The sequence below is a fragment of the Lissotriton helveticus genome, chromosome 2_1 (genome assembly GCF_964261635.1).
Source record: "Lissotriton helveticus chromosome 2_1, aLisHel1.1, whole genome shotgun sequence".
NCBI classification, from domain to species: Eukaryota; Metazoa; Chordata; class Amphibia; order Caudata; family Salamandridae; genus Lissotriton; species Lissotriton helveticus.
In genome coordinates, this window is record NC_136059.1 from 1,696,331,963 (window position 1) to 1,696,357,109 (window position 25,147).

General features: G+C 43.8%; 1 protein-coding gene across 3 annotated transcripts in view; it reads left to right on the top strand.

The window, feature by feature from the left end:
- Positions 1-1,310: 1,310 nt before the first annotated feature.
- PLPPR1 (phospholipid phosphatase related 1) overlaps positions 1,311-25,147 on the top strand; it is a 716,166-nt gene continuing 692,329 nt past the window's right edge. For all 3 annotated transcript variants that reach the window (XM_078677619.1, XM_078677620.1, XM_078677618.1), the window contains exon 1: positions 1,311-1,580. The gene's annotated coding sequence lies outside the window, so the exon portion shown is untranslated. The remainder of the gene's footprint in view (positions 1,581-25,147) is intronic.

A 25,147-nucleotide genomic window follows, 5' to 3' on the forward strand; every position in this document is an offset into this window, starting at 1 on the left:
CACTTCTGAGCAGGAAGAATCTTTCTATCAAACTAGCTACCCTTCTTTGCTTTATTTCCTGCCGTAGAGTCTCTGATGTTAAAGCTCTAGATATTTCTTATAGATCTTATGATATGTTTGGAGTCAATTTTGAATTACACAGAAGAACCAAAACTATGTCTGATTCAATTTTTTATCCTCACTTTGACACTTGCACTAAACTTTGCGTTGTTCAATGTATGAAAGAATACGATCTGAGAATGAACTCTGTTCGTCCTTTTTGTGTGACTCAATTACTTATCTCTTTTGTTAAACCCCACAAAGGTATTTCTTCTGCTTCTATTGCAAGAAGGGTCAAAATTGTCATGAACCTTGCTGGTATCGATCTGAGTCTATTTAAACCACATTCCAAAGAGGTGCAATGGCCAGTAAGTCATTCTGGTCAAGGTAGATGTGTATGATGTTTTCCCAAGCTCCCTGTGCCATAGAACTGAAGCCACACCCTACTGAAGAGGCCCAATCAGACTAAAACCGGTCCTGGGCTGCTTGTGTTTCTGATCAAACTGGACGTCATCTGGCAATCCAGGTTAGACTGTTCGCACTGGAGCATGACCAAAGTGGATTTGCATATGGTACCTGTCTGAGGTGGCAAGGCAGGAAAAAAACAATGTACTGGAATTTGTCCCTGAATAATTCCCAGTGGCTGAAATTAATTCAAGCATTCCACTCATCCTTTTTTGTTTTCATTAGTACAAACATCTGGAAGAGCACCAAATGTCCAATTATAATCATAGATTCCCTGGTAACTTCATTTACCCAGTTAAAGCTGCATGCAGCCAGGACCAATCACATACTACTCTACTGCCAACACGGCACTGTTTGTCTGATCAAAGCCATTGGAAACACCTTCAACCGATACAACTGCATGCAAACGTTTTGCATCCATTGAGCATATTTAGAGAAACATTTGGCACATAATACTGACATGCATGTGCCTAATATTTTTTTTGGACTGCCTTTGTTTGGATATTGTGTTTGCATCTGTGTATGTACCCACTGTATCTAGTTAGTAAAGAAAAAAAAACACTGTATATATGGATATGATTTATTACAAAGCAGGGTACGCCATGGGTTTCCCGCGAGCATCATCAGCAACAGACAGGCGCGAGCCTACACCTCGGCGGTCACTGGACCGTGGCGCGGGGAGGTTCCCTCACACCCACAGCACGCTCCTTCACTTTTCCCCCAGGCACCCGGCGCGAGCGCGCGCGGGGGACACACAGCGGCTTTCCCTCCCCTTCCCCCCAACCCCTTCGCTCTAATTCCTCCCATTAAAACAAACAGCCGAGCCCACGAAACGCGCCAGAAGAGAAATAAGGCGAAAGAGCAGCAGCTCGGCATGACGGAGGGGGAGGAGGGCGGATAATCTGGCGACACATCAGGTCCATACATGCGAAGCCCTGCGAGGAACGTTTTTAAGACCCACGCCGCTGCACGGAGATGGTTCCTTTACCTCGATCTGGGATTGCGTCGTTTGCGGTGCCAAAGGGATATTGTTACTCCTAGCTGACTACACACGGTGGACGGCGCAGCGCGGCGAGGTAGGAGACACAATAAACACTGCCATGGAACAAGTGTGTGTTTGTGAGCGCCGGACTGCTGCACAGGACTGTAGGAACAGAACCTGTGTTTGTTTACCTATTGTGGACATTTCCCATTGTCCATGACAGGTTTCTCTGATATGTTTTCTTCATGATTCTCGAATATATGCGTGTATAATGTCTGTCACCTGTGGTTTGTTGTCAGTGAAGGAGGAAAGAATTATTGCACGGGCAAAGCGTTTACTATGGCACCATGGCGATGCCACCTCCCTGTGGTGCCCAAACACCGTTGCAAAGAGGGATGCAAGTGCTTGACAGGTTAGAGATGGAGACCAAACGGGGATAGCGGGCACTGGGCGCAATGGAGGGTGCAAATCCCATGCATGGAACACAACAACCTGCTCGCTGCCAGGGCACGATTTACTATATATGGAGGAACGTGGTCCCTGCGTGCCCGTCTCCATGATTTCACGATCACTTATGACCTAAAAGGGTGATGCTGAGGTCACGAGCGGCCACATGATGAGTTGTTCCGCTGACAGGGCCCGGCGAAGAAAGGGCTCGTGAAATTAACGACCGGGCTGGTGTTTCTTTCAGATAAAAAATGCCCCGAAATTCCCACGGGTTGGCGCGGGTAGGGAGGCGGCTGGTGCCGGGGGAAATTACAGCTGTATTTTTTAATAAATGATGCTAGGAAGGCAGGGCAACAATTGAGAAAAAAAAGGCGGACGGTGATGGGAGAGGTTTTTTTAGCCTGCTGCTATTTTTGTAGCGAAGGCAAGTGCCGTTTCTCGAGTGGTTCTTCCTTATTTTGAAAAGGATGCTGGCTAAACACAAATATGAAAGCATGTTCCATGCACCAGGATGAGGTTGTCGGGGTTATAGCTTCTCTGCCCTTTGTTGATTTAATGGGATATTGTGGCTAGCAAAAATGTGTCGAATGGCATTCTAAAAGCGAGCATTTTGTATTGCAAATACTCGTCGTTGATTTATTGCGGCGTAATTATACACCATGCTTTGTTTTATGCATGCTTTGCACGAGCTTCTTTTATTGTAAGTTAGTCTGTGTGAAAGAAAAGGTGTCAGAGTGAGCGAATATCACACCGCTGGCGTCTGCAAAGAAACACAGCTCATGATACGTGAAATTACGTAACCCAGCTATATTAAGGTTTTAACCCAGAGCCTTTGTAGTTCCTTAATAAGCGTAGCTATTAATCTCCGCCTTGCCCGCAACGTAAACATTGCAATTGGAAATAATCTTTTTAGGATTTCTAATTAACGGACGTTTACACCAATACAAACGTTTTTAATAATGTGCACATTAGGTCTCATGTGAGGTAGGGTGGATTGGTAATATTGGGGAGATGTGCTTGCTCCCTGTCTGCATGCACTGTGTTAAATTGAACTGAAGGACTGCAGCGTTTTTCGGGAGAACCAACAAAGATGATAAGGCGTGCTTCGAATCAGCACAGTCCCACAGAACGTAGAGAGTCGGCGGGTGCAGGCGTATGCTATTTAATGAACTGCAAGGGGCTGATTTTCATGGCCCGCTGCCCTTTGTGCAGAATATCTGCTTGCTTGCAGGTTTCCACCAGGATGTGGGCTATGAATTTTTATGCCGGGTGAAGAAAATATTTTCACAGGTGCGTTCAAGGTGATTAGTTGCTACGCTGAAGAAGCATCAGTCCAGGGTAAGGGCAGGGAAGACTGCTCTCAGCCTTCTAGCAGTTCTCAGCCTAGGGGACGTTGAATAAAATGTGCAGATTTTGTTTCATCTGGTTTTATTGTAGAAGCAGTTTTGATACTTGCGGGTTTGAAGGAACCAGCGGTCATTTAGGTGCAGGACTTATTTTTCCTCACCAGACTCTAATGGTTGTATGATAGAGGCACACATGGCTCAACCATGCGTGCCTCTACACACGGGCCCAACAACAAATGCGTCTAAACCACGCATGCCTTTACCACACACTTTCGTGGTAAAGGCTTGACTGGTAAAGGGATGTGTGGTAAAGATCACACCTGAACCCCCTTGCCCTTAGCCCTAAAAATTACCCGACACCCTGAGCGCTAAAAACGACTGCTCGAGCCCTAAATACTACCCTGACCCCTGCAGAGCTCTAAACACTACCCGACCCGAGCCCTAAACATTACCCCGACCCGAGCCCTAAACACTACTCCAATGCACACCCTGATCCCTAAAAACTACCCTGACCCGAGCCCTAAACACTACTCCATACCCCCCATAGCCCTAAAAATGACCCGAACCTAGACACTACCCGACCCGGAGCCCTAAATACTACCTCGAACTCTGAGTCCTAAAAGCTACCTGAGCCCTAAAAACTACCACGACCACCCTGAGTCCTAAGTACTACCCCAACCCTTAAAAACTACCGCCCACCTTCCAAAACCAGGCCCCAGCACTGCTTACCTCACCGCATCCTCTCCCGATCCTTCCTGTTCCTGGGCCCGCCCATCCCAGCATGTAGCCTGCACACTGCCTTAACCACGCATGTGCGTGGTATGCATGGTTAAGGCATGTGTGGTTGAGCTTGAGGGAAAATGGCATGGATGGCTCTGCCTCTGTTATTAAGGCAGTTTCCCGACTTTGACTCTGAGCAAAAGATATCAAGGCAGAAAACAGCAGCCGTGGCCGGTAGTGGAGTACCGGCCGGGCGGTGATGTGGGGAGGGGGAGGGGGAGGAGCAGGGTGGGGGGTAGTAATGTATGGATAACGGGCCTTAAAAGGTAAGTAAACATAAAAATAAATAAAACAAATTTCGTTGCACACACTGCATCACCAAATGCGATGCAGTGTGTGCAACGAAATTCGTTTTATTTATTTTTATGTTTACTTACCTTTTAAAGTCCGCAATCCATACATTACTACCACCCACCCTGCCCCTCCCCCTCCCCACGTCACCACCAGGCCAGTACTCCCAGTACCGGCCGCGGCTGGAAAACAGAGAAAGAAGGAGGAAGAGAAAGATAGGAAAACAGCGACAAAGGGAAAACAAGGATGAAAAAGAACTTGCAAGAGTGAGCTAATGAAACAGGAAGGTAGAGTGACTGAAGAAAGAGAGATTATGTAAAAAAACAGGAGCAGTGAAAGAACAATATAACTTGAGTAATTTGTCATTTTATGCACTAATATTATGTCAAAAGGTTTAGCAGTTGGCTTATTATGCAAGGGCCAGAAAAATCTTCAAAGTTAAATAGTGAGTCATAAAGCTTACAGAAGCATGTTTAGTATAGGCCCACTTAACACAGAGGCTGGTACTGCACAAGTGACATTAGCAGAAAACTACAGCTAGTGGTACGCTACCACCAGACTTTCCAAATCGCGCAGTGCCACTGGGTGTCACAAGATATTGACTCCTATCACATGGAACCCCAGTAAGGAGATAATGTAACAGTGAAAACTACAGAGAGTTGGAAACCCCTGTATAGTGTGGGTTTCCAAATCATGTTCGGAAGCTCTGCACAGCCAATTTCGTCCAAGGTGCAAAACCTCTTCCGTGAATTGGTAGCAAACTCAGAAGCATTGTTTTTTTCAGTTTGGTGTTGGAGGAGGAGATGAGTAGTAGTGTTTCAGGCTGTGCGACTCACAAAGCACTGTCCCCTGGCAGGCCCAAACCCCTCGTGACACCGTAGAAATATTTCTGAAGTTGGCAGGTCAGTACCACCATTAGTCAATCATTGATAGTTTGGTGCCGACTTCCATCACTCTTTTATTACTGTCACTCACACTGCCACGGTAAGCTCTTTACAGGTAGAGCTCATTTGCAAATATGTGTAGTCATTCCAAATAAACTTCACCCATGTCAATGTTAGAGACACATTTCAAAACCAAATTACACATCAGGCCAACAGTGCGGCAAGGCTTCCAAAAAGGCAGCCAGATATTTGCCAGTCTTCCTATTGTTGGTGTTGTGGAGAAGCACCTGAAAAGTTCCTAGATACTTTCTTTTCTGTGTGGGACCCAGGCAGGACCTGCCTATACAAGGACAGCAGAGGGTCTAAGACCCTGACCTAATAGATGAACAAAAAGCAAACCCAACCACTGTGTGGGAACACCCAGCATTCAAAAGCAGAGTCACCTGTACTTTTCTACAATCCACCCATGTGGATAGGGATTGTTACATGGGGTCCTCTCTAAATTCACATTTAATCTGCGTAAAACACTGCCATCATATTCCTGTGTACATTTTCCTGAAGAAACCCCAAGGCCAAATTCACACAGCTCTTCTTAGACTTCATAAACCCTTTAGATCTCAGAAGTCGCTGATTTCCACAAGCAGATTTTACAATTGTGGTGGCCAGTAAAATGTCAGGATTTTGCTGCAATTCTCATAATGAGCATGTGGACAGTAGACTTGTATATGATTCATACTTATTTGGTTGCATGTCAAAATCTTGACCCCAGAAACATCGTTCTACCAAAATATCTTAGCCAAAATATCGGAGACCAAAATATTGAGAAGGTATGTGCATAAGGGTAAGGATGCATTTACTATTCTTCACTCTACATCAATATATCATGAAGACATACATATCTTCAAGGAACATGTTGGAAATGGCCCTTTCTCCATGGTCACCACCAAAACATTTTGCCTTCCTCCTCCCATTTTTGCTGAATTCATTTTTGCTGGCTTTAGGACTCCGGGCAATTTACCTCTCCTAGCCAGTGCTAAAGTGTATATGCTCTGTACTCAAAACATGGTAACATTGGCTTATCCAGAATTGGCATATTTAAGTAACATGCAAGTCCCTAGTAAAGTACACTATATGTACCCAGGGCCTGCAAATTAAATGCTACTAGTGGGCGTGCAGCACAGTTTGCGGGGAGAGGAGTTGGCCTAACAGCTAGGGAGGTTGACCTCAAATCTGAGGAACTGGGTTCGAGTCTCGGCAGGGACACACAACATCCTGTGATTCTGGGCAAATCACTTAATCTCCTTGTGCTTAACAAAAATTAATGTGTCCTCATGTAATGCAACTGGTGCTATGTAAAGCGCTCTGATACACGATTCGGGTCAAGTTCGCGCTATATAAAACTCTGTAAAATAAAAAATAGAAATTGTGCCACCCACTTTGTAGCCCTTTAAACCTGGCTTCAGGCCTGCCACTGCAGAGCTTCTGTGTGGCATTTTAAATTGCCATTTTGACCTGGCAGTTAACCTACTTGCCAGGCACAAACCTTCCCTTTTATTACATATAAGTCACCCTTGAAGTAGGTCCTAAGTATCCCTGTGGGCAAGGGGCCATGTATTTAAAAGGTAGGACATGTACTTTCGAGGTCTACATGTCCTGGTAGTAAAAAACTGCTAAATTCGTTTATCACTACTGCAAGTCCTATCTCTCCCATACGTTGACACTGGGATTGCCGTAAAGCATCTTTTTAAGCGTAATTTCCAATTGGGAAAATATTGCAATTTGGAGTTTGGTGTCTCTGGACTCACAATTTAAAACACAATTTATGGTAAAGTCAGATTTTAAATTGTAAGTCTGAAAATGCCACTTTTAGAAAGTTGGCATTTTCTTACGTTAACCATTCTGTGCCTCTGACTATCTCTGAATATACGTCTGGGTTGGGTGGAAGCTGGGCTTTATGCATTCCTTCTAGACAGTGAAAAACGGGGAACTAGGGTGTGACATTTGCATCCTGATGGCCTGTCACCAGGCTGATGAGCTTCCTGCAGTAGATTGAAAGAGAGGAGATGAAACTCGATTCTGAATAGGGCTGTGCCTGTCCCCACACAAAGAGCTGCATACCCTACTGTAGTGAGACTGGAGCCAGGGCAGGAAGGCAGTGATCTTTAAAAGCATTTTTGATGTCTCCCCCACTTCAAAGGCACATTTGGGTATAAGTACTGGACCCCGGACACTACCAAACCAGAACTTTACTGGAACCAAAGACATTCTGCCTGGAAAAAGAGCTGCTGTGATATAGGATGGACTGCCACTTTGCTACGTACATTGCTATGTTGACCTGCTTCCTGCTCCTTGCCTGGGAGTCAGAAGGTCTAGACCTGTTCTCAACATCCTTGAACCCAAGTTTCTCCAAAGGCCTGTTCTCTGAAGACTCAGGGTCACAAAAGATTTCTTGCAACTCTGCTGGTGCAGTCGGACTCTGCCATCTGTGAGTCCTACCCTTGCCTGTGGTGTTCCCTCCAGTCCTGGGCCTCAAAAGTGGATTCAGCAGCTGTTTTCTGCAAAAATAGATGCTGTGACCCCTTTGCACCGATCGGAACAGATGCAGTGCCCCCCCAATGCTGGTGCAGTGCTGATTCGACAACAATGCGGATCTCGACTGCGAGGTTTGATGACAATGCAGCGCCGATCTAGAAACGCCGCTGCGAGGCACAACTTCAATGCAGCACAATCCATAAACAGCAACAGTGAGGCTCGACTCCGACGCATCAACCCGAGGCATTAATCGGAATCGATGCATGGAGTCTCTTCGACTTCGACACTTGCTCCATACAAAGGTACTTTTTCAGCGGGCCCTGTGTGGGCCTGTAGTCAACCTCCCTACATCGTGGTTGACCTGAACAGTGGATTTACCCCAGTCTAGTGCGACCTCAAGTCTCTTTTTAGAGCTATTGACTTCTAAGCACTGTTTTTGGATTTAATCTTTAAAAATTGATATCTCAACTTCTATGGTTTCTATCTTTGTCGTTTTGGTCTTGTTTTACACAATTACATATCTTCTATTCTGCTGAACTGATGTGGAGTCTTTTTCTGGTGTTTTCCCTATGTTACTGTAATTAAAGTCTGCACAAGTACGTTACACATTGCCTCTTAAGTTAAGTCTGACTGCTCTGCGTCAAGCTATGAGATGGTGAGCACAGGTTAATTTAGGTTGTGAATCTGACTTTCCCTGACTAGGATTGTGGCTCCTGATTGGACAGGGTGTATACTCTGCCAACCAGAAATCTCAATTTTTAACAGAACATATCTGTGGAGTTAATTATAGTAAACCTATACTCACCTATATGCACTTAACTTCTTGATGTTTTGGTTCCCTATATTTTCCCACAATATTCATGTAGCATGATATTCTGAAGTCGATATTAAGGTGGAATTCAGCATATTCCTCAGCCATACCACCCAACACGGTGTAAGTATGGAAACCTGCTGATTATTGCACATCTATGAATCATGCAGTGCAAAGAGTGAAACATGGAGGGCAGTCTTTAAGAAGCCCCTCCTCAGGATTTCTTATAAAGATTGCTTATCTATTTTTATCACTCCCCAAGATATAACTATTTTTTAGCATTTCACATTTGGTTTATGAGACCATTTCACCCCTATTCAGGGTCGGAATTGACCCAGCATGATGCTTGCATTAGGCCGTGCCACATAAAACTGGAGACCCTGACCCATGTGCTGTGAAGGTGTGCCATCGCGGCATATCTCTTTGCAAAAGTGGAGCTTCATGCTATTAGGGCAGCTATTCACTCATTCCACCAAATATAGGGATTCTGCACATCTGTGGAGTAGCCTTCACCGACCACCACATGCAATAGCCCCTTCCGAATGTCTATCAGTTCTGTATTTGTGAAAATCTAATATAACATCTCTGCAGTTCAGGTCCACTTCAGTCACTTGTCTGCAGTACACATCTAACCAGAGCAGTGAAGGTAGAACCATTAAGACAGACGTGGTTCTGCTGTTCTAATGGGATCATTTGCTACAGAGCGAGTGCCACCATCAGATTTCTTTAGTGACATGCTCATGGTCAATGATGATTTCTGAATGACACCTCCATTATGCATAATCTATAAACACTTAAATAGTGAACAGGAGTATCCAGACTGCTTGGAAAGCTCTATGTGCATTAGAATTAAGTAACATGTTTGTGTATTGATCTGTGTTGTGTTTACGTATTGATCCGTACGCAGTGTAGCTTTTTCTGGGGTTACTATTTGTATTAAGTACCAGGGCTAAGCTTTATCAATGATATTGTTAGCATCTGATGGTACCCAAATATTTCTTGCTGTTAATATGTGGTGTGAACTTGGAGGAGCTGAAATTCCCATTTGTAGAGAGTGTGTGTTATGTTATATATATTTCATTTATGCTATGCGCGCTCAATCTTTCACTGCGCCTTGTATTCTTTTGAATATGTGCATGCTCGCTCTGTATTCACGTTCCATAGAACATGGAACGTGGGGCCAGAGCTAAGGGACAGTCAGTTGCACTTGGACATTGGAGCTGACTAGTCCTACCTTGGTACCTGCTTGTATTTCATCAATAAATTAATCCTAACTACTAAGCTGACTCCTTCGTGATTCAACACAACAATTTGGCGACGATCGGGATACGAACAACGTTTGGACAATCTTTCAAAATTTAAATTTTTTTATTTTCGACAAAAGAGTACAAGCAGAGACGACGCTATACGTGACATCATTTTGGGATCTTAACACTGCGCTTCGATGGAGGTAAACCTGAATAAGGTGAAAATCGGATTCTGCTGGTGAGCAATTATTTTGTGATTCTGAATGCAATTACCGGCAGTCTACCTTTACCCTTTGAAAGTCACACTCATCAATGGTTCACCATAGAAACTGGTTTGCTGTCCACGTTCTTGCCGCTCGTGTTCTCTGTGAGCTGTAAGTCGCGTTGGTGTTCTATGATTCCAGCGTATGCGTCAGACGCTCAGCGGAGCGTGGCACGTCACATGACGTGCAGCGGCCATATTTGATTGGGAAGGCCTACATGCAACTCGGAAAGCTCTCGTTTAATGCTGTTTAGTGTCCGATAACAAGAGGAAGAAACTTTTCATTAACGCTTGCCTCGTTTACTAGAGGGAATTCATCGGCACTTCTGGATTTCTTTTTCCAGGTGATTATTTAATAGATTTTTTTTACATTTTTCTGATTTTGTGTTTTCTTTCAAGTGGTGAAGAATGGACAGTATTCATAGTGACTGAATTATACTGAACAATTCCACTTGTCGCTTTATTCTTGTTTTGTTTTGACTCTTTTCTGTGTTTTAATACTAACTTGATATGAGTCAGCAAACCTTCACTTTGAGCCCTCCTCAGGATTTTTGGTCAAAAGGCTCTGAACCAATTTTGAAATGGACGGAATGGAAGGAATATTTCTTAAATTACATCAAAACTGTAGATTCCGACGGCAAGATGTCACCTGAACAGAAGCTTGGAATTCTTCTGCATTCCTTAGGTCCACAGGGACAAAGATCTTATAATCAGATGAATAAGTCTATAGTTGGCGAGGGTGATGGTAATATGTTCACTGTTGCTTTATCTAACCTTGATAGATACTTTGCGCCTAAAGTTTGTATTGGCATAACGCGATACAAATTCTTCCAAAGGAAACAACTTAAAAGTGAATCTGTGGATGATTATGTTAGTGAATTGAAAAAGTTAGCCATAGATTGTGCTTTTGGTGGGTTGTTAGAAGATCTTGTGCGTGATCAAGTTGTGATGCATGCCAACAATCCTGCCATTCAAGAAAGACTCTGGATGAATGGTGATGCTTGTTTGGATGATATTCTTGCTGTTGTTCGAAAGGCTGAAACGTCCAGCAGATGCGCTAGCGCTTTGAAAACTGAAGGAGTTACTAAGGAAACGATTGCTAAAGTTAGTACTAATTACAAGAAAGGTCAAAACTACAAGCAGAAAAATGAGAGTTGGAGTAAATCTAAGGCGTATAATGAACCACCTAAATGTTATAGGTGTGGCAGCCTCGAACATTTAACCTTTGCCAAATCCTGCCCTGCTAGAAAAAGTAAATGCGGTGCTTGCGGCATGTATGGTCACTATACTAAAGCTTGTAGGAGAAAAACTAAAGCAGTGAAATGTATCCAAGTTGACACTGATTCAAATGACAGTGAGAATAGTAGTGATGAGCAGGTTCCTGAATGCTCGATTGCCCTTAAAAAGAAACTGTTGCTTAATATTAGGGATGGTTGTTTGCTTATTGATAACAAACCAGAGTGTTGGGTTCACATAGGTGGTGTGCGTGCAAAGGTGTATGCAGATTCAGGATCACCTTACTCCATAATTAACGAGGACGTGTGGGAAAAGAACTTCGTTGGGAAGTTGGGTCCAAAGCTTTTTCCCTCTGACATTGACCCTGAAGGTTATGGTGGTGAGAAAATTGACATTATAGGTTTCCGTTGGTTCAAATTTGAATTTAAAAATCGGAAAGCCTATGGTAAGCTGTATATTTCTAAGAAGGGTCCGTCTGTCTTGGGGTGGCAAGACCAGGGGAATTTGCACATCATTTTAGATCCCAATTCAGTTAAGTGCTAGTGATGGATGAGGGCACCAAGGTTGGCAAAAAGTTGTTAAAAAAATTCCCCTTAGTATTTCAGAAGAAGATTGGCAAATTAAAAGACTTTGAACACAGAATTATACTTAAGGATGACGCTGTGTCTAAAATCCACAAGGTCAGGAATATTCCCACTGCATTAAGGAATGATGTTACCGCAGAACTCGATAAATTAATGACTTCAGAAATAATTGAACCCATTGAGGCTTCAGCTTGGGTTTCTCCCTTGGTGGTAGTTAAACGCAGCAATGGGAAATTGAGACTCTGTGTAGATTTGCGCCACCTTAATGATAATATTGTCGTAGACCAGTTCCCATTGCCAAAGATTAATGAAATGTTGGCTTTGCTTGATGGTGCAAAATGGTTTAGCACTGTTGATTTATCTGCTGCGTATCACCAGATCCCATTGTCAAAGGACAGCAGAAAGTTCACTGCCTTTATTACCCCACAAGGATGTTTCCAATTTAAAAGAATGCCTTTCGGCCTTGCATCCGCAGCCGCTGTTTTCCAGCGCTTAATGCATAGGTTGTTTGCTAATGTCAAAAACACCAAGTTCTTTCAGGACGATATCCTTATCTTTGGGAAAAGCAAGGCAGAACACGACAAAACTTTAGAAACTGTTTTAAGTATTCTTGAATTAAAAGGATTGACGGTTGAACACTCAAAATGTACATTTGCAAGTGATCATGTAACATACCTGGGGCATGTTATTGACTGTAACGGTATCAGACCAAAACCTAACCTTGTTGATGCCATTAAATGTGCTCCCGCCCCTAGTTGTAAAGATGACGTTAGATCATTTATCGGCCTTGCTGAATTTTGCTCCAAGTACATTCCCAATTTTGCTGCTAGGACATACAATATTAGGCAACTCCTGAAGAACAAGGTGAAATTTGTGTGGTCATCTGATTGTGAACAAGATTTCATTGATATTAAGGAGTGTATTTCTAAGATTGCTTCTCTGAAGAGTTTTAACCCGGAGGCGGAGACTTTAATAACTACTGATGCTAGTATTAAAGGGTTAGGAGCAGTTCTAGCACAAATAGATTCTGATGGTAAGGAACTTATAATAGCTTATGCTTCCAGGTCTCTTTCACCTACTGAAGAAAAGTACTCTACTATAGAGAAAGAGACTTTGGCATGTGTCTGGGCGGTTGACCATTTCCGTACATTTGTATGGGGGAAGCAGTTTACTTTGCGCTGTGACCATAAACCTTTACTTAAGGTTTTGACCACAGAAGGCACAATAAACACTTCTGCTAGGGTCGCCAGACTTGCTATTAGACTACAAGATTATTGTTATAAAGTTATGTATGTGCCAGGGAAAGAGAACTGCATTGCTGATTTTCTGTCTAGAATGCCCAAACAAATGGACAAATGTGAGGATGAAATTTGGAATGCGTTTCAGATTGCGTTTGTACATGATTTGGGTGATGCTGGTATCAAAAAAGATAAATGGGAAGAAGAATATCGTAAGGATGAAGAACTTTCTCTGGTTAAATCACATCTAACAGGATCTTGGCCGAGAGTGGTGGACAATTGTCATCCCTTGAAGCCCTTCTGGGAAGTGAGGTTTGATCTGGCTGTTCGTGATGAAAACATTTGGCGGGGTGAAAGGGTTGTTCCCCCCAAAGCTTTGCGTTCTTCTATTATAGCTCTGTGTCATGAAGGACACTTTGGTATTGTTCGTTCCAAACGGACTGTAAAAGCTTCTTTTTGATGGCCAGGTGTCGATGCAGATGTTGAGAAGTTTGTGAGGAGTTGTAAACTGTGTCAGGCGGCTGATAAATCTCTTGTCACTTTCAGGCCTCCTTTGGGTAAAGTTGTCAGACCTTGTTCGCCTTGGGAACATACTGCGATTGACATCATGGGCCCAATTGGGAGAGAGCAAAAGTACATTTTGGTGTTAATTGATTTGTATTCCAGGTGGCCTTTCGTCAAGATTGTTGATAAGGCTGACACAGATTCAGTTTTGCTTTTTCTAGATCAATCATTTATCATGGAAGGTATTCCTTCCTTATTATTGAGTGATAACGGTGTACAGTTCTTATCTGCCAAAGCAGTAAATTACTTCAATAGACTAGGTATTAGACACAAAACAACATCTTTATATAATCCAAACAGTAATGGTATGGTCGAACGCTTTAACCGCGTTATTAAGAACATTATACAAATGACTACCAATGATGACGATTGGGAGACCCAGGTTCTTAAAATGGTTTGGGCTTACAGGATTTCTATTTGCGATGCCACTGGATATCCTCCTTTTGTTCTCATGCGTGGGAGGAATCCGAGGACTAAGTTCACTCCTGGTTGGTTATTTAAGTCTAGTGTGGTGAATTGGTCGAAGGATTTAGTTAAAGATAGAACTGAAACTGTTTTTGCTAACAGCAAAGAATGTTATGATCATAAACATGGTGTTGGAAGTGTTAACATTGATATTGGACAATGGGTTAGAGTAAAAAAACCTGGTAAAGTTTCTAAAGAGGTCAGCCGTTTTTATGACCTTTTGCAAGTTGTAGAAGTAATGAATAATGCTGTACGACTCTCTGATGGGAAGGTTTGGAATCTAAGGAGGATTGCTAAGTGCTCTGCTCCTTTGGAATTGCCTGATAGAGTTCCGCACTGTTTTGATTTTGATGATCTTTTTGAGAATGATACTTCTTCTGGGTCCGGTCAGGCTATGCAAGACTGTTCAGTTACTTTAACTCCTGATACTATTCAGGGCAATGTGCCTTCTGATTCACAAATTGATGGCTCTGTTCTTGATAATTTGTGTGTTAGTGATCAGAGTAATCGTGATAGGATGTCCAGGAATTCCAAGCGTGAAAAGAGACCTCCTGTCTGGCTTGCAGATTATATCTCAGAAAGTTTTCCTTTGTAATGAATGGTGATGTTTACATTTATTTTTTTTTTGTACATTTTTATTAAAAATGGGGGATAGTGTGTATTCTTTATATTGTATTTACATTTTTTCATTGTATTGAAAGGGGGATGTGTTATGTTATATATATTTCATTTATGCTATGCGCGCTCAATCTTTCACTGCGCCTTGTATTCTTTTGAATATGTGCATGCTCGCTCTGTATTCACGTTCCATAGAACATGGAACGTGGGGCCAGAGCTAAGGGACAGTCAGTTGCACTTGGACATTGGAGCTGACTAGTCCTACCTTGGTTACTGCTTGTATTTCATCAATAAATTAATCCTAACTACTAAGCTGACTCCTTCGTGATTCAACACAACAGTGTCTTTTTGTACTCCCTTCTTTTTCATTCCACAGAGAGAATGAAATCACCGTGTGATATTGAGAGAGGAGGTGAGTGTTAAGATGTCCCTTGTCAGATCAGGACATTTCATCCAATTCACTTTATTCCCCGCAAAAAACAGGACAGCACCAATGCACGTCCTGCCAGGCTAGTTTCAATGGTAAATCTGGTCCCCAGAATCCAGTGACAAAACACAGAACACTAGGCCAGGAAACGTCTGATGGGGCACTTTTCATACACAAATGACACAGCAAGAACACATAACTTTGATAACACACTATAACAGTGAGCACAAAGATTACAATGAGCTTTCTGGTGCAAGAGGTTGAGAGATGGCGTCAGGATGCGCCAGATGAGTTGAGACAAATGGTGGATAACCACCTGGCTTCACCCACACTGCCGGTGCCTGACTGGATCATTAGAATACCCGAGTTCTGGTGCTACAAAGAGAGCCACAGAATGAGTATGTCTCTGCTATAACCCAATGTGCTAACCAACGCGCCGCCCTTACTTTCCTCTTTTCTCTTTCTTTCCTTTCCCACTTTCGCTTCCCTCTCTTGAGGGCAATACATAGGCCCATCAAGGTTGCAAATGCCATAGATCATGAATGCCTACCCAACATGTAAATGCCTAACCATATATAATGTACGCCAACTGTAACCCCAACGGCATTATAACATGACCAGTACTGCCTTCATTCTCTCTGTACTGTTTATGTAAAAAAATGTTCTCTAATAAAATCGTGTCAGAAGACACATAAAGGATATTTCTCTGGATAAGTGGCTGTTCTAGAACCGCATAGCACAGAGAGGGTGAAGTTCTGTAACAGATTAAATGTGTAGTGCCACATGGCTAAGGTCACAGAAACCACAGGCATCTGCCATAACAAGATATACAGTATTTCAATAGCGCAAACATAGCCAGAAGGCAACAGAGTGCTGTACACGGCTGAATACTTGGACCAACTGAAGGGCTAACTGGCATATGTAATTACCTGCAGAAAGGGTGAGCTTAATGAGTTAGGTGAAGAGGTACCTCCTGGCACAGAAACAGGATGACGGTGCGCTTAGACTCATTAGTTTGCCTCCTTGATGGTCTGGTGCTTAGATTCCATGCTTTTTCCTTCCGAGAGGGTGTTTTTATTCTATCTGCATGGAGCATGGGTGGAGTAGATAGCCCCTGCCTCAAAAGTTAGCCTTGTCCCTTTCCCTGCAAAGTGCAGTTTTTCCCCTTTATTACCAAGGATTCCAAGTTGTAAATTCCAGGCGTGAGGAGGCTGTAGGGAGATTACGGGGGCTTTTCAGCAAGGCTAGGCGATAAAATTATCGCCGCTTTAGGGTACGTTTTCGGACGAAAAGTGGCGATTATTTTATTGCCCTATCAGCATGGATAATCTAACGCATGAATCCATGCCTTAGTTCCTGTTTACTGAACGCCCAGCTTTGCATCTCTAATAAGATGCAAAGTGGGCGTTCCGTCCCGAAATAACTGTAGAAATGTCACTAACCGACATTTCACCAATTATCAAGGGAATCGCTAACAAGCTTAGTGATAAGAAAAGTAGCGCTAACCATGGTTAGCGCTACTTTCCTTACACCTGCTTCAATTCTGACTTAGCCATGTAATCCAATGGGAGGTGGAATGCATAGCTAAGATCACCCTGCTCTATCAGCAAGGTATCGCCGGTCGCAGTGCGATTATCTCTGGATTTCCAGCGATAATCAAACTGTTTTCCAGCTAACGCTTGCATTCCTATCGCTTTGGAGATAAGCGCTGCTGATAGCGCGCTATCTTCGCGATAGAAAGCAGCGATAGCCTGCGATAATTATCCTCGTGCTAAAAGCGCTGAGCGATAATTATCGCCGGCCCTTGCTGATATGCCCCACAGTTCTTTGTTTCCTACTCAGTATACCCAGACACAGATAGCCCAGCTCAGCTGCCTTTACTATCATAAATATTTTGACAGATGTTCTCTCCAAGATGAACTCATGCACGTCCCTTAACCTAATAAAAGCAGCATCTCTGTATCACTCACTTCTCGGTTTATGTAATAAAAGGTTTAACAGGCCCCGCAGTCGGCTGCCTGGATGTGCCTTGGTTCATTATTAACGAGGCAGCGCTTTTTATTAGGACTCCTTGTTTCAACAATGTCTGGCCTTCCTAGAGCACTTAAATGGAGCTTGATGATCTCTGCCTTGTGATTTCTCTTCAGTTTGGAAATTGAAATCACGTTCATTAGGAACATGGGCGCCCCCCTCGCAGGAGTCATTAAAGGGCTTGCCTCAGAGGTCATACATTTTTCATTGGTGAATTTGTCAGAGTCACCTCCCATTCTCCTTGCATTTGTTTATCTGTTACAAGGAGGCATTACTTGGTATATTTGTTAGTTACAACCACGTGAGTGCTGAAAAAAAAGCAAACATAGTCTATGGTTGCTGATTATTATCTACATAATACCCAATAATATACTTACACAATGTGAAGTTTAGTTTAGTTTATTAATTTCTTCTTGTTCGAACAACATACCAGGAGCAAATAAACCTTCTAGGCGCTGATCATGCAATCAATACATAAGAGACACAATAACATGAAGGTGTCTAACAATAACAATTTAAAACTAGCATCTCTTACACAGTGAAAATAGGAAAAGACATTGGCAAATTATTTCTGAATAAGGCAGTCGCTTTTGAAAGTTTCTAAATCGAAGGAAGCAATACCCGCAAGTGATTCCATAAGGTTGAATTGGAACCATACACAGCTAGGCGTTTACTGTTGTGCTTGGAGGAGCAACAATTTAGAACAATCAGTTTGGGATGAGCTAGAAAGCTCATCAGCCTTTGTCGTTTAGCAAATAAAAATATATCGATTATCAGGCACTATTCCATGTAAAGCCTTCCAAGCAATACTAACTACTCTCACCCTAACCTCAGTCATCACACATTTCCAATCTAGGCCGTATGTATGAACACATTTTCCCATACACACAGAATGGGTAAAACTCTTTGATACATCTAGGTATCTTAGTAAATTGAAAATATCTTCATACTTCATCAGGCCATGCATAATCCTAATAAGTCTATTTTAGGCAGCTTGTAATTTAGCAGTTAAAGACTGTGAAACATTAAGAGAGTATGCCATTCAGTAGATGACCCTATAAAATGAAATGGCTTGAAACAAAGGGATTCTATCTTTAGTTCCTAATTAAAGGCAGATATTTGACAGCTTGTGCAGCTGGAAATGAAACACCTTAACACCTCACAGAATCTGCGAGGTAAAAGATAACTCCAAGTCAGAAGTCATCCACAATTCTGAACTGTTGAGACCGCCTTGGAGAAAAATTATTATTTAACATTATTGAGTTGTTCAAATCAGTCTGCAAAAACTCTGAGTCCAGAAATCCAGACTATTCACTACCACTATATTTTGAGGGTACATGTATATAGATAAGCACAGATTAGTTTTACCTTTACATCTTCTTACCTTGAAAATAGATACATGTGTTTGTTGTCATGGTAACTAGATGTAAAGTCAATAAGAGTAAGTTTGTATTTATCTTGATATATTTCCCATGATGTTATATTGCTAGTTACTAATCTGGATTATATTTTTGTGAATCAAGGTGAAAAACTAGGTTATCTGACATACATCCATCTTCCCGGTTCAGCAAAATCTTGGTATCTTCAGCATACATCTGACACTTCAGACACTGAATCACCACAGTTCCTTCCAAACGCCCCATACAGCCATCAAATAGGAGTGGAGAAAGTCATGAACGCTGAGGGTCTCCACACCTTCAGGAGAGATGTTTCGAAACATACTGGTCTAAGTAGATTTGTTTTTGACAATTTGCTAATTACATGTTATTCAAGTGACAGCCCTAACTCTCACTCCCAAAACATGCTCCAGCCGAATATGGAGAAGTCCACGGACCAAAGTGTCAAGTGCTGCCAAGGGGTCCAACAGATTGAAAGCAGCTCCCTGTCCCTTATCAGCTGTACATGAAAATCCTGAACTGCAGTCTCTGTGCATCCCAGGTGCACAAAGCCTCATTTGTAATCCAAAAACAGAAAGTTTATTTCTAAGAATTCCTGCAGCTAGATAGTAACAATCAACTCCATTATCATGGATATAAATGGTAAAAGAGAGGTCAATCTGCAATATAGTATTATCGCCACTGCTGAGGGGAATACCGGCTATGAAGGATCGTGAACTGGAGCTATAGGTCCAAGCTGTAGGCAAGTGCTTATAGCGATGAAGAGGGTCTTAAACAACCAGTATTGACCTAGGCAGAAGGACTATAATGCTATTAGAACATTCCACCCAGCAACAGTACAATTTTCTAAATTAAAAAGAGAGCGATAGAAAGACAAACCTTTGAGTGCTAGAGCAGATGGCCTATCCCCGCCGATATTGGCCCTCAGTCGCTCCATTGTTTTCTGCCGAAATCTCAACATTCCAATGTTCTAATCAACAGGAAGCTTTGGATCTAGACCCAGATTCTTCAAGAGAGTATCACTATGACCTTTTTCAAATCATCAGGATGAGTACCTTCTTGAAGAGAAGACTTTAATGTAAGAGATGTAACCTCACCTAACAGGCTAATAATTGATTTGACGAGGGTTGTCTGGTATGCTAATATTTATTAGTAGAGTAATACAATTCTAAATTATCCAACCACCAATAGTGTGGCAGCGAGTTAAGGACCAGCTGTTGTGATCCGTATATGGCCTTTAGGTTGCATTCTCAAATCCTGTGAGGGCCCACTGACCTTTTTTGCCTTCCTTGCTTGATCCATTGAATACCAATCAGTTGGGCGGTGGCCTGTGCATTAAAAATCAACGCAAAACAACAAAAAAAGGTATGGGAGTTTTAAAATATGTTTTTGCATTTTTCTTTAGAGTTCTATAAAGCGCAAACTACCCCAGAGACATCGAGTATCAGAGCGCATTACATGAGCGCCGTTTCTGTACATGAGGACACATTCATTTTTGTTAGGCACAGGGAGATTAAGTGATTTGCCCAGAATCACAGGATCTTGAGCGTCATTGCCGAGACTCGAACCCGGTTCCCCAGCTTCGAGGTCGACCGCTCTAGCCGTAAGGCTACATCCTCTCCCCTTTTTTCATCTTAAGAAACTATTTAATTTGTGTACTCTCCTATTCAAATGTAACCACCCATGTAGCCAATACAATTAATTTTGAATCAGGGCAATAACTTTAGACAGTTGGTGAGCCATGGATTAATTCTGATGGATTAATATTCCTGAGAAATTATGAAGTTGTGCTATATCAGCATTCTGAATCAGGAGCATGACCGTGTATTTTTTCCTGTTCCTTTGGAAACTGATGGAGGACTTTAAAACTGAGGATGACTGAATATGTATTCACTTATTATTAATGCCACTTTTTATATTTCCTTGTGCCCTGTGGTGTTGTGGCCTGTGGACCATGGATGGGGAGACCTGGGGTCTAACCACAATCTGGCCTCACTGTGCAACCTTGAAACTCCCTCAAATGCTTGAGTTCTCCCTCTCCTGTCCCCTCCTTACAACCTTTCTCTCGGTTCACCTCCTCTCCCTCCAAGTCCCCTCCCTACTTTTACATTTTTCCTCCTCAATGCCCGCGCCTTCTTTCATTCTACTGTGTTCTGCTTTTTCCCATCTCCCCTGCCTCATCTCCTCACCTCGTCTGCCAGTCAACCTTTTTCTTTTAATCTAATCTAACATATTTAACTGCTGAGCCGTTTGTTCTCAAATCATCGCCTTTACCTAATGCAGGTTTAATAATGTTCTTTTTTATTGGAGCTTTGTAAAGAGACACCTCATCTGTCAAGTTGTACTTTTTTTACAGCGTGCTGACATCTTTCTTCGCAGAGTGGCGCTGAATAAAATGCAAAATAAATAAATCATGTGCAAATCGTTTTTGCCCGTTTCATCAAGGGTTTGTGAAGTGTTACAGCGCAAAGAAATATATTGATCCTATATTAAATCTCAATCACTCTACTTTATTATCTTAAACAACAGACGACTATGTTAACATTAAGCACTTGAGTGCCGGAGGGTCAGTGCTTTCCCATGGCAGCAACTTTCTTCAGTGTTTGTACAGATTTTATACGAATCGAAGGGACTCGTCCCTTTAAATCTGTGTCTTTTTCGCATGACGGATATATGCATCAGTATGACAGTTAGTGGCCAAACAACTCCTTTTTAGGTCTCGCCCTGGAATTAGCATCCAAAGGATGCTTCCAGGGACGGAGACGTATAGTCAGCTGTCTCGAGGGAAGGACGGACGAGAAGGTGCACGAGCGCAGATTGCACCTCGTGGGCGCGCAAGGCGCCGTGCCCCTCTCCTGCCTCGGAAGCAAGCACCAACACGCATGCGCATACCCAGAGACACACACACACACACGAGCACCCATGCACGCACCCATACATACAGAGAACTCACCCTTGCCGTCGCATACACACACATGCGCGCACACACACTGCATACACACACGCTCCCCTCTTACCTCACCAGAGACACACACACGAGCGCACATACACACACGCACGCATACAGAGAACCCGCCGTCGCATACACACACACACACACTGCATACACACACACTGTCCCCCCCCCTTACCTCACCTCACCAGGCTCTCTTCTTGTCCTGTTTTCATGTGGGCTCCTTCTGCCCGGCTCCCGATGGATGGGCGGGCGGGCGGGTGCCGGAGAAGCGACCAAGAACACTCTGCGCCTGCGCGGAAGTGCACGCGCCCGCCTGACGTCACTTGTTTTGCTTGTAAGGATCCTGCGCCCCGCCCGGCACTATTTCCCATAAGTAGTTACAATTACCTGAAACCTCGCTGAATTTCTAAATATCAACCACGCCGAACGGAAATATTAGGACTGTCGTGCACCTACATAGAAGTCTCAAATCGTCGTGAATTTCAGAAAGTACCTGCCCTCCCGACCCGCACCGTACGTGTCACACTAAAAATCACATCTGGTCCTTAAAATAAACGTCCACGTACCTATAAAACACTGCCGTAAATGGAATAGATGCAAGTAATGTCTGAATAAAAGACGAAACGTACTCACTTGTGCATGAAACATCTAAAAATAAAGCTGCTCCTTACATCACATGAGTCTGCCCTCTGTTTTTTGAGCGAACTCCATAGTGCACAAATTGCTCCCGTGTGCTGTTTACAACGAGAAGTGCATGCTGGGATGTCTACATTCTGACTGTAATTCAGGCAGTAAGTTAACCCTTCGGTGTCACATTCGCCTTAGAATTTCAGTGAAGCGCGCTGCTAGGCGCGGTGCTGTCATGAAGCACAGGCGGCCCGTTGTTGTGCGGGCTCCAGAGCGAGTTACCTGCGCAGGTCTGGAAGCACAGGGCTGGGCTCGAAGCTCCACATGGCAGAGCAGAGGGAGGAGACCTGTAGGACATGCCTTTACCACACCTGCCGCCAACATGACAGGGTTCATAGCTCCGGGAGTTCCCGTGGTTGCGCTTCAGCCAAGAGACGGGGCTTATGGGCTGTGCCTGGTGCCGACAGGAGGACGGCGGAGGGCGCGACGAGCTTAGCAAGGGCACCCGCAACTACAAGCGGCCGCTGCTGTTGAGGCACCACCTTTCGGCCGAGCACCGACTCAAGGATCCCAACTCGCAGGTAGGTGCGGGGTATTGTTTCCTCCATTGTGATGCAGGGTTCAGTCCCCCAGTCCTCCTTTTAGGAGGCTGTCCTGCTATGTAAATATCCAGCTGTCATCTGTCTTACCTCCAGGCGCCCGCCCCATACACAGCTGCCTCCTGTCACACTGGCTCTGTAAGTTACCAACGGTGTTTTGCGGCCCTTCCACGCAACCCGAGGAGTTTCCCTAACTTTGTTAAGCGCGCTGCTAGGCGCGGTGCTGTCATGAAGCACAGGCGGCCCGTTGTTGTGCGGGCTCCAGAGCGAGTTACCTGCGCAGGTCTGGAAGCACAGGGCTGGGCTCGAAGCTCCACATGGCAGAGCAGAGGGAGGAGACCTGCAGGACATGCCTTTACCACACCTGCCGCCAACATGACAGGGTTCATAGCTCCGGGAGTTCCCGTGGTTGCGCTTCAGCCAAGAGACGGGGCTTATGGGCTGTGCCTGGTGCCGACAGGAGGACGGCGGAGGGCGCGACGAGCTTAGCAAGGGCACCCGCAACTACAAGCGGCCGCTGCTGTTGAGGCACCACCTTTCGGCCGAGCACCGACTCAAGGATCCCAACTCGCAGGTAGGTGCGGGGTATTGTTTCCTCCATTGTGATGCAGGGTTCAGTCCCCCAGTCCTCCTTTTAGGAGGCTGTCCTGCTATGTAAATATCCAGCTGTCATCTGTCTTACCTCCAGGCGCCCGCCCCATACACAGCTGCCTCCTGTCACACTGGCTCTGTAAGTTACCAACGGTGTTTTGCGGCCCTTCCACGCAACCCGAGGAGTTTCCCTAACTTTGTTACACGTCTTACTTTCACTCAAGGATGTGTGCATAGCATTACCACGTATGTCTCACATCCTTTAAGTTGCGTAGCCCAAGAGGTCAGCTACGATCCTGTTCCCCCCTCCATCCTTACGTCAACGCCCAATAGACCTACTTGACAGCCATCAATAAAGCTTTCGTTTGTCTTGTCTAGCCAATATGTATGTGGTATTTAAGTACTACCCGTTGAGACATAGTTGCTTGTTACTTAATTTGTCTCCAAAGCATGAACGCCTACAAGGCCTATGTGACCATAAGCAAGGGTCCAGCAGGTACGGCACCACCAGCATGGAACATTAAAATGTGCTGTGTTCCAGCTGTGAGTGGTCAATATGTTCCTTTTTATGAATGACTAAATTAAGGAACTAAAGCGCAACGTACACCTGGGGGCATCTTGGTGCTAAAGTGAACAAGATCAGTGAGGCCCAGAAAGTTCCATATTGCATTGCAAATGCTATAGGTGTCACATTTGTGAAAGTTAAAACTATTGGCATTGTAAATGACAAAGCTATTACTTTAGCTATTACTATAGCTATGTTCACAACCAACACATAAATAAAAAAAAATGTAATTCGCAATACCAATGGCTCAAACTTTCCTAATGCGAGACCTATTGCATTGCAAATGCTTGTTATAACATACCAGGTAACAAGCACAGGTGCATTCCCCTATCCTCGTGGTATTAGAAGGGCTCATTTGGATGCTATAGGCCGACACTTTGCAGCCAGGTGTTTTCAAGGTCATGCTGTTTTACATACATACACATGCGTGCACACACACATGCACAAAGACGCATGCAGGCAGTCAGACACACACATCTCCTCGGTAGGTGTCTAAACCAATTTAGCTATCTCATTGGCAGTAGAAACTGTCTCTTTCAGGGTAAAGGTTGCAGTGGCTTATGAGCACCCAGAATCTGAAACTCAATTCTTAATTTAAGACAGTGGTTGCCGGTGGGGCCATTGACACTCATTTTTGGGAACCAGTGCTTATTTTTCCTCATCAGATGTTTCCCGAGTGCAAGAGAGGGAAATCACAGTAAGCAGAAAGTGGGCGGAAGCGATTGATAAAAAACCCTCACAAAGGGAGAAAGCAGGGATCTGCAAAGTGAGATAAAGTGACAGAGAGTGGTAGTCGATTAAAGAGGCCTGAGGTGGATTCAAGACTACGCAGACATTTAATAACGCCAGTCATAGGCTTCTGACCAGGGCTTTGGGCACCAGCCCTCATTCTTTACAAATTGAGTACTGCTGAAACTTCGTACCTGTAACCATAAGATGTCTACCTCTTATTCAGGGGAGAGCTCAGTTGAAATTTCACTTTGTCAAAGATCACTACCCTTTGTCACCTTAACAACATCTCCCTTTACCTACTACAATCGTCTCCTCCCCATATCCGTCAAAAGATCTTAGATCATACACTTGGCCACTGGTCCTGTATAGCACTCTGTAGTCCTTCACTAGGTTCAGGCTTTACAAATACTCAGATATAAACACACGCTCAA